This window comes from Equus quagga, chromosome 1, assembly GCF_021613505.1.
Source record: "Equus quagga isolate Etosha38 chromosome 1, UCLA_HA_Equagga_1.0, whole genome shotgun sequence".
NCBI classification, from domain to species: domain Eukaryota; kingdom Metazoa; phylum Chordata; class Mammalia; order Perissodactyla; family Equidae; genus Equus; species Equus quagga.
Genome location: NC_060267.1, coordinates 74,832,428 through 74,843,480, shown reverse-complemented (window position 1 = coordinate 74,843,480; position 11,053 = coordinate 74,832,428). Strand labels below are relative to the sequence as shown.

The 11,053-nt window shown below is 43.6% G+C and overlaps 1 pseudogene; it reads left to right on the top strand.

Moving 5' to 3' along the window:
- The first annotated feature begins 231 nt into the window (after nucleotides 1-231).
- LOC124246972 (60S ribosomal protein L13a-like) lies at nucleotides 232-10,486 on the top strand (annotated as a pseudogene).
- Nucleotides 10,487-11,053: the final 567 nt, after the last annotated feature.

Below are 11,053 nucleotides of genomic sequence, written 5' to 3'. Positions count from 1 at the left end.
CAACTGCCAGCCCTGACCTTGAAAGAAGTAGTTCTGAAGATTGACTTCTGATATGACAGCATGAGGAGGTCTAATGACCTGCTCCCCAGTAAAACTGGTGAAAACTATCAAAAAACAACCATTTAAGGGCTCTGGAAATGGTCCTAAGGGCAAACAACAAACAAACATTTATTCAGGAACATCTAGAAAAATTTGGTAAGAAAGGTGAAAGTCTGTGGCGTTTGAACCAAGATGGCTCCCTCTCTTGCCTCTCTCAGCTCCCAGACAGACTGCTGCAGCCGAGAATGTCCCCGGCGCCCAGAGGACTTTTATCCTGGGACGAACAGGGCAACAGCTTTCCCCATCCTGCCCGCAGCCGTTATTGCTGAGACAGTCCCGAGTGTGGTCCTGAGGAAAGCATACGCTCCTCGTCTATAGGTCATGGGCTAGAACGATGTTGTGTGACCATCTAGCTGAAAGGCAGGCCAAGAACATACTTAGCTTTTCCAACCTCCATCTTAGACATAGAGAAGAGAAAAGGAGATTGGGAATGGTTATTGGGTTGGTGAGCCAAAAGTGAGTGCCACAAGGAGTTGCAGTCTCATCGAAAAGGGGGACAAGAGTATTAGTCTTGATGCTTCGAGCCCTAAAATCATCTACCCCTGAGCTCAGCCCGGACACAGAATCCAACCACACCTTACTGTTTACATTAACATGTCTTTGTGCTGTTCCTTTGTCTTCATTAGCACAACTTTGCCATTCTTCTGTCTTCAGTAGTTTGACTCTTATTTTTCCAGGAGTCTCCTGTGTGGGTAAATACTTTCATTTTTCATGTAGGATCTTCCAGAAAGACTCATCAAATTTTCAGTAGAAAGCATCAATAGTTTGTGCCATAGATCCTTTGAGCGCCTCCCCTCAAAATCCTCTCCTTGCTCTTTCCACCAATCCTGGACTGTGGTTGATGACCATGACCCAATCCTAACCAAGATTCCCCCCACCCTTTGAAAGACCTGCCTTAGACTTCCACTTCTTAATAAATTTTGACCTTACTCCTCTCATCTGAGACCCTGCCAAAGCTTTTTCAAAGCTTCTTCAAAGCTTCCTGAGGTAAGCAATAAACTAGTTTTGCCTTAACAACAAGTATGTTGGTGATACTTGGAGAGCCAGCTTTTGACACTGCTTTTGTGTAGAAAAGTTGTTTTTACTTCAATTGTATGTTTATTTAAGGAGTCTCGTAGAGACTAGAGGCACAAACCATGCGCACACTCCCAACAATTCACTCTCAGTAACTACTGCCTTCCCACGTTTCCCCTCCAAGAAGCCTGTGCCTGGTTTCCTCGAATTCAGGAGAATCCTGGTTTACCAGGATGAGGAATCCTGCACACCAAAGCATGTGTGAGTTCAGCAGAGTTCCACGCATGTTTACCTGTCCTTGTTATGAGTCGGAGTCTGTGCTGGGCACAGAGATAAAGTATATCCTCTGCTTTTGAGCTCAGAGTCTAATCGGAGAGGCAGACACGTATACAAATAATTATAATAAAATGAGCTAAATGTCAGGATGGATTAGGGTGAAATGTTGTGGGCACACATGGGCAAGGGATCTCATTCAGCGTGGGCTGTGGGAAAGGCCTCCTGGAGGAGGGGAAACCTGAGCTGCTTATCAGAATAGACAGGAGGAGGCCAGAGGAATGAGAGGAGGTGCATCCAGACAATGGGAGAAAGAAGCAAGGAGGCCAAAGTAAAAGCAGCATGGTGTGAACCAGAAGGCTACCGTCTAAGTATTGCGAATTTAAGGGATATAAAATGTGAAACAGGGAAGGACATGAAATGCAGCTAGAAACATGGGTGGAGCCACCTTAATACAGGCTTTATATGGCAGTTTAAGGAGTCTTGACTTTGTCTTGTATGCAGTGGAGAGCCATGAAAGTGCTTTAGACTTGGGCTGTCAAATATGGTAGCCACTAGCTACTAGCCACGTGTGGCTTGTTGGGCGCTTGAAATGCGGCAGGTCCAAATTGAGATGTGCTGTGAGTGTAAAATAAGCCCTGGACTTTGAAGACTTGGTACAAAAGAAAGAATGTTCAGTATCTCATGAGTAACTTTTCATGTTGATTACATGCTGAAATAATACTTTGATATATTGAGTTAAATAAATAACCCAATTTAATAATAATATTAAATAATTATTAAATAATAATTAAATTAAGTTAAATTTCAAATTAATTTCATCTGTTTTTTATTTTTTTAATTAATTTTTTTTATTTCATTTTTTTTGAGGAAGATTAGCCCTGAGCTAACTCCTGCCAATCCTCCTCTTTTTTTTTTTGAGGAAGACTGGCCCTGAGCTAACATCCATGCCCATCTTCCTCTACTTTATATGTGGGACGCCTGCCACAGCATGGCTTGCCAAGCAGTGCCATGTCCACACCTGGGATCCGAACTGGCGAACCCCGGGCCGCTGAAGTGGAACGTGTGCACTTAACCGCTGCGCCACCAGGCTGGCCCCTCATCTGTTTTTAAAGTGTGACTGCTAGAATACTTTAAGTTACACGTGAGGCTCAAATTTGCGGCTTTCATTATATTTCTATTGGGATGTGCTGCTTTAACCCGTTGGAGGAAGACAGGAGAGATGAAGACAGAAGAAGGTCAAGAGCATGCTTTCTGAAACCAGACTGCTTGGGTTCGGATCCCAGCTCTACCACTTAAGAGCTGTGTGATCCTGGGAACATTTCTTAGTTTCTTGGTGTGTTAGTTTGCTAGGGCTGCCATGACAAAATGCTACAGGCTGGGTAGGTTAAACAACAGAAATTTATGTTTACAGTTCTGGAGAGTGAAGTCCAAGATCAAGTTGTCAGCAGGTGTGCTTTCTCCTGAAGCCTCTCTTGGCTTAGAGACAGCCATCTTCTTGCTGTGTCCTCACCTGCCCTTTGCTCTGTGCACATGCATCCTTGGAATCTCTTCCTCTTATCCAGTCTTGTTGGATTGGGGCCCCACCCTTATGACCTCACTTAACCTTAATTACCTCTTTAAAGGCCCTATCTCCAAGTACAGTCACACTGGGGGTTCGGGCTTCAACATGAATTTTGGGGGACACAATTCAGTCCATAGCACTTGGGACTTTGGTTGCCTTTCTATAAAATGAGGGTGATGACAACACCTTTCTCATTCTGAGGAATAATGAGTTACTATATATAAAGTACTTAAAATAGTACCTGTACATAATAAATGTTATCCAAAAGTTGTCTGTTATTTGACAGTCCAGGTCCTTGAGTTGTATGCTTGACCTTCATCCCCCATGAGGAAATGATCCAGAAGTTATAAATTTCCCTCCAGTGAATAGACATTTCCACTCTCCCTAAGATCCCAAGGATGTAGCCCAGATACAAGGACGAAGCCGGAAAATCCAGTACGGAGGAAGAGGGCTTTGTTTCTTTGTCTTTGCCTCGAGAGCCAAATGTCTTAGCTAGGTGTTTGGAAAAAGTCAAAGATGTGTTAAACCAGCAGGACGGGTCCTAATGTGCTACCATCATCTTAGAGCGATGTCAGTAAGGTAAACAGTAATTTGGCTGGAAAAATGATGGAAATTAGCATAAAGCTGGAGGAAGCTTCATGGTTTGCCATGTTCCTGCTCTGACATGAGACAATCCACAAAGGTCCAGGGAGTAATCTGGTATTAATGATCTCAGTGGACATGAAAGGGTTAAGTGGACAAGGGAAAACCTGCCCATCCATCTCGGACCCAAAGCCTGAGATCTAAAATGCCTTCATACTAAAGTGTTGCCTATCCTAAAGTCATGCTCCGCAAGGGACCAGATACGCCCTCCGACGAGGCCAGGAATTTGAATTAAATTGGGTACTGTAATCAAGCTCCGCTGGCTGGGGGAAGCTCTGCAGATAGCTATTCTGTATCCCTCTACCAGTGTCTTCATTCTCAGCGCTATTTTTTCCATTTAGAGCTGTTTTTCTCAACTCTTCTTTATTCTCCTTTGATAAACATACAAATCTTATGCCCCCCTTTAGGGTCATTAGAAGATTTATAATAATGTAAACATCATGGCCCCGAACAAATAAAACAACGGCAATTTTTGAGAACAGATGTACTTAGGTCTTTAAAAAGATCCATGTTTTTTAACCTTACTAAGGTGGTATCAGTGTGAACACTGAGAAGCAATTACGGCTTGCCGTAATAAGCCTTGCGTCTTATGCAGTGTGGAAGGCACAGCGTTTTCTAAGTCGGAGCCTTCCACGGCTTGATTTCCATAGCCAGAGGTGCAGAGAGATTAGTTCAGCAAATGCACATTGATGGAAATGATACAATGGCCTACAAAATCAGTTCTCTTCTTTGTGATAAACAGGCAACTACTTTCTTCCTAAATTCCCCAACATGCTTTTCTAAACGCTTTTTTATGCAACTGGCTCAAAGTTGTGTCACTTAAACCTTTCTCGAGGCTTTTTCTGGCAAAGACTGAGTATCAGGAAGGAAGAATTTTCCCCCAGAGTTTCGCAAAGGAAATTTCGGTCTACCCCTGAAAGTTAGCCTGAATTTATGCTGCAGCTGGGCTACATGAGGTTGGAATTTGTTTTTCTTGGAAACCAATCTCAAGGTCCTTGTCCTTGAGAGCATCATCAAGATGAGAAAATGAAATGGCATTTTAATATCAGCTTGAAGAATCTAGAAATGGATTTTTGTTATAAATGCTTAAAGGAACAAACAAGGTTGGTATTTGAGCCTTTATATTTCAGATTCAGTGTCTTCAGGGCTTCAATTTTTTATTCCAAACAAAACAAGCTCAATTGCAAGTTAGCCTTTTTTGAAAAGTCTGAAAAAGTTACCCTTGCCTCAAAGTACGATAATAATTTCTAAATTTAGCCAAGTGAATATTTCTCTGGCCACCCACAAACTTCGGTGTGGAACTGAAGAAATTTGTACAAATTTGGCATTGGCGTTCAGATAGTCACAAAAATAGGTAGATCCAGTTGTTTTCTATCCACCTGCTATTGCTTTTGATGGCCTTCAGTCCCCAGCAACGTCCCAGCGGCTCTCAAACTCACTGCAGCCAAGTCTTGGCCCCTTTTTTCCTCTTTCCCTCCTGTGTTCAGGTTCTCATCTCCTCCTACCTCCGCAGAGATCTCGCTCTATCCACGAGCCATTATCTATATCCATTGCCCATTCTCTCCTGCTTCTTTCGCCTCAGCTGCTCTACTGGATTTTCCCATCAGCCTTTTAAATGTGCTCAAGTCTCTCCAATCTTAAAACAAGGAATCCAAACCCTCAATACTCCTTTGCCAACCCTTCTATTTCTCATCTTCCTTTCCCAGCCAAGCTTCCAAAGGGAATTGTCTGTGCTTCCTCATCTTCCTACACTCATCAAAGCCCCCTCTTTTTTGCCACGTCATAAGAACTCAAAACCAGACCTTGCTTTAAAATAAAAACCTACACTCCCCTTAAAACAGAGAACACTTACTTTTTGTTTGCGGTAGGAATTGTAGCGCAGATGGCACCAAACACAATACAAATAACACCCTTTGGCTAACAAATGTGTGCTGAGCCCCATCTTGGTTCTACAGCTTGTTCTGAATGCTGTCTCATTCCATGTTCTCCACATGCCTATCAGCCTAGAATGTCACACTTCAATCTCTGTTTTGTATTAGCAAGATGAGTTTTTGATTACTACTCAGTTATAAAAAAAAGATGACCTCTTGCCATTTGGAACAACATGGATGGACCTTGAGGGTATTATGCTAAGTGAAATAAGTCAGAGGGAGAAAGTCAAATACCATATGATTTCACTCATAAGTAGACGATAACAACAACAAACAAACACATAGATAGAGAGTTTAGATTGGCGGTTACTAGAGGGGAAGCGGGGAGGGAGGAGGGCGAAAGGAGTGGTAGGGCACACGTGTATGGTGATGGATGGTAATTAGTCTTTGGGTGGTGAACATGATGGTCTACATGGAAATCAACATATAGTGACGTACCCCTGAAATTTATATAATGTTATAAACCAATGTTACCTTAATAAAAAAATAAAATAAAAAGGTTTTCTGTTTTTCTCCATTCTGAGATTCTGATATGTGCCCTTCCGACCCTCTGATTGAGAATCACTGATCTAGAGAGAGTAAACATTTAGAGAAATAATAATTCCTTTCTCCTTCTGAGAAGGCTGTGGCCCCAGATGTTCTGCATCAGTGGCAGTGACACCCCCAGGAAGTATAGACTATTAGAATGCAAACACAGCCTTGCAATTAGGGCCTCTGAATGCCAGGTGACCTTTTCTCTCACAGTGGGAATGTCATTGGCATGTTTCTCTGATAATTTGTGACTAAGAATGAATGTCATCACCCACATTCTCTTGCTCTTCTGATTACCAGCCACTATGTAAGTAACACAGCTACATGTAATTGAATTTCCCAAGATTGCAGTCCCTTATTTAAGGACTAACAGAGGTTAAAACCTGGAGACGTAATGTCCTGGGTGAGAGCAAGGTGAAATTGAAGATAACTCCTGACTCTAAACTTGGGAAATTATTGGCCATTCATTCATTCAGCACACAGTAAAGTACTTACTATGTGAGGTCCTGTGGTCACAAAGTCAAATAGACAAAGCTCCTGTGCCCTGGTTAGAGAAAGAGACAAATAACTAAGCAGACATTTATGAAGCCTTGTAAGAGAGGGGTTTATAAAACACCAGAGGAGCATAATGGAAGGGGAAGTGGCCAGAGGGAAGTCTGGGCAGGGTCTTGAAGGACATAATAGTCAGGAGAGTCTAGCGATGCTGTGGTGACAGATAAACCCTAAAAATTCACAGCTTCCAATAATGAATAAAAGTTCATTCCAGGGCCGGCCCTGTGGCCGAGTGGTTAAGTTCGTGTGCTCCACTTTGGAGGCCCAGGGTTTCGCCGGTTCGGATCCTGGGCGCGGACATGGCACTGCTCGTCAGCCCACGCTAAGGCGGCATCCCACATGCCACAACTAGAAGGACCCACAATTAAAAGAGAGTATACAACTATATACTGGGGGGCTTTGGGAGAAAAAGGAATCAAATCTTTAAAAAAAAAAAAAAAATTCATTCCTATGGGCTAGGCAACCATTCCATCTTGTAGCCGTGTCATCTACAACACACAGCTCCAGAGTCTCCTCACAGGGAGACAGCAATGGTTCTTAAATGCTCCAGTTCTTAAATGCCTTGTCTGAGACACGGGACACGTTGATACTATATTATGCAATATTATTGCCCAGGACTTACTTATACTGAGACAGCGTTTGTTGTTTATCTGAAATTCAAGTTTAAACGTGCATCCTGCATTTTTATTGTCTAAATCTGGCAATAGTTAAAGAAAAGTTTGCTGACATTTCGTGAATGGTTGCCACGCCCAGCAGTGGAGATGGATGGGCCCCGAGTGTTGGTGTGACATTTTGAGCTTCACAGCCACCACAGGCACCAATAGCTCTGGCTGGTCTGTAGGTTCTGCTGGGGCGGGCAGGCAGAGCAGAGCCCGGGCAGTGGCCGGAAGACCACAGCTGTTGGAGGAAATGCAGGGCTGCCGATGTGGGTGGGAGAGCCGGTTCTGTGCTGACAATCCCTCAGGAGCTCTTCCAGAAGCCAGAGCCTCCCACACACCTGGCCCGGAGGCTCATATGGGCTTCTAGGGTTAAAGCTGGGCCCACGTGGTCAGTTGCAGAAGGGGAGAGGAGTCCTTCCGGACAGTGTGTCTGTCCAAATGTCCTTGGAGCCACCCGACCTGAAGCAGGGCACAGGATGGGGTGTGTTACTGTTCTGGGACTGCTCCCTCCATACAAGCCACCATCAGTGGCACAGGGGTTCGTCTCCCAAGGTGCAGCATCCGGCCTCAGTCCTCAGCACAGCAGAACGTGGGCACGTTTCAGAGCGCACTCTGGCAGGCCTGCCCTGTATTTGCAGAGCCTGCGGCAAGAGCAAACCTACCTTGTATTGAAAAATACACCTTCCTAAATACAAAATTGAAAATCTGGGAAAAGCTCTGACTTTTCTATGGCTGAAAGTTGGCAGGCTATTAAAGATGACTGAATTTAATTATTCACAAGTCTGGGTGTTCTGTTGAGAAGCCAGTGATGTTTGGATGAGGAATAAAATAAAGACATACATAATTTATAAGATTTGTATATGTAGTCCATAAAATGTGGGTTTTTAAAAATTCACTTTAGCAAAATTATGTTGACATATTAAAGATTTTCACATAATTTGTATTCTTTTGGCAGTAATCATCCAAAGCACAGCTTGGCAAACTTTTCCTGTGAAGGGCCAGATAGTAAAAATTTTAGGTTTTGTGGGCCATATGGTTTCTGTGAAAACTATTGAATTCTGCCACTGTAACATGAAAGCTGCCATTGACAACATGTAAATGATGAACAGCATAGTTGTGTTCCAATAAAACTTTACTTACAAAACAAAAACAGCTGTTGGGCCAGATTTAATCCTGCAGGATTAAAAATAAAATGTAATGGTGCTCACAGGGTACAAAATTTGAATATGTTTTATCAAAAACAGTAAATCAAAATCAAAATGAAAAATTTAAATTATTTTAATACATTTTCAATAAATTGTCTTCTAAAGAGTTCAAAATCCCGTGTTAAAATTAAGAGTCAAGGGGCCGGCTTGGTGGCACAGGGGTTGGGTTTGCATGCTCCGCTTCAGTGGCCCAGGGTTTGCCAGTTCAGATCCTGGGTGTGGACATGACACCGCTCATCAAGCCATGCCGTGGTGGCATCCCACACAGAAGAACTAGAAGGACCTACAACTAGGATATACAGCTATGTACTGGGGCTTTGGGGAGGAAAAAAAAAATTAAGAGTAAAATACCAATTATGATTGGTTAATGTCAACAATTTAAGTCAAAATCATTGAAATAAAGTTGACTTTTAATTTAATTTTGTAAAGATTTGATTAAATCTTATTAAGTACTTTTGTGAAAATAAAACTATTCATAATCCTAGCCCTTAATATTCATTTAATTGCCAACAAAAAGAACTGGTATCATGCTTCATATGTATTAGATGTCGACCTGTATATTCATAAATTTAAAAGTCACATGAATTGCTAAATGTTGCAAAATCTTCCTCAGCTGCCATGAGCAATTGTTGCAAAAGTTGTGCAAATTTGTGAGTACCTTTAGAGTCATGAATTAGATAGAACATGAAGAAAAACAAAGTGGACGCTAAACGGTACTGGAAAATGGCACTTCATCGAGCAGGAGTCTGGTACCTTGGTGCTATCAAACAGAGGGGATTTAGCAGGTTAATTAATCTGTCTTCTCTTTTTTTTATATGCTTTCAGTTCTCAATCCTCCTTACACTTTGAAGCATCTACCTCTGATGTCCACAGCGATACAATAAGAAAGTCTCCGGACATTTGGAAGCTGCCAACTCTTGTTTCAAGAATGTGGGGCAAGACATGTGGAGAAACATTTCCTGAGTCTGGAAGGGGTTGGTCATGGGGGTGGATATTTAAAGTCACAGGGTGCTCATGCCAATGCCAAGAATAGAATCCTGAGTGATGGGGCTCTCATGCAATTTTTTTTTTTTGAGGACGATTAGGCCTGAGCTAACATCTGCTGCCAATCCTCCTCTTTTTGCTGTGGAAGACTGGCCCTGAGCTAACATCCATGTCCATCTTCCTCCACTTTATGTGTGGGATGCCTACCACAGCATGGCTTGCCAAACGGTGCCATGTCCGCACCCGGGATCTGAACTGGCGCACCCCAGTCTGCTGAAATGGAACATGCCCACTGAACCACTGCACCACCAGGCTGGTCCCATATGTGATTTTTAATACATTAATGTTTATGTTTATGCGAAGTCTTTGTTTTCTTCTTTATAATTTTTCTCTATTAAAATGTTCCACGTTCCTAGGCGGCCACTGAAGATGGCAGAGGGCAGGTCCTGGTGCTGGATGACCCAGGCCATCTGCCCGGGTACCTGGCGGCCATCATAGCCAAACAGTTCCCGCTGGGCTGGGAGGTGGTGGTCGTGCGCTGTGAGGGCATCAACATTTCTGTCAATTTCCACAGAAACAGATGAAAGTACCTGGCCTTCGTCTGAAAGTGGATGATTGCCAACCTGTCCTGTGGCAGTTATCACTTCCAAACCCCCAGCCGCATCTCTTGGGCGATGCCCAGCAGGCTGCCGCCAAGACCAAGAGCAGCCAGGCCACCCTGAGCGCTTCAAGGCATTTGATGGGGCTGCGGCTCTATGACAAGAAAAAGCAGAGGGTGGTTCCTGCTGCCCTCAAGGCTATGCGTCTGAATCCACACGAATTTTGCCTAAATCGGGCGTCTGGCTCACGAGGTTGGCTGGAAGAACCAGGCGGTGACAGCCACCCTGGAGGAGAAGGGAAGGAGAAGGCCAGATCCGCTACCAGCAGGAAGAACAGCTCAGGAGCCCGCGCAAACAGGCCAAAAAGAACGCGCAGAAGAAAACTGACTAATACTCCCCAGAGGTCCTCAAGACCCTCGGACTCCTGGTCTGAGCCCAATAAAGACCATTTATTCCCTCTGCCACCAAAAAAATATTCCGTAGTTCACCTGTATTACTTTTATAATGAGATGATGAACCAGAAAGCGCTATTTTGTGAATTAATAAATTTATCTTTGAAGAATGTGTTTGTAATGTACAGGGCCCTCTGAAAACGTAGGGTTCAGGGTGGTTCAGTGGGGTTCCTCTTGTGACAGTAAGAGAGCATCCTGGCTTGGAGACATTCCTGGGGAAGCTCTTTGAGAGCCTAGGGGCTTAGGGCAGACACGAGCAGGATTTTCCTTGTAGCTTCCTTTTAATCTCTGACTTTCTTCTCTGGGTGTCCATGGTAAATCAGACACTTCCACCCCTTAGCATCCCATAGGCCTTCCTACATCTTTGCAAAGGCTACCATTGTAGTGTGTGATTTAAGGAAGCCATGGAATCTCTTTGTCCGGTCTCTCTCCTTTTAGACCACCCTAGAGAGGTCCGGGGCACTAACCTCAGGTGACTTCAGGCTCATTATTCCTAAATGAGGTGCAGAGTTGGTCTCCAGAAAGCCATTTATAGTGGATTCTGGAGT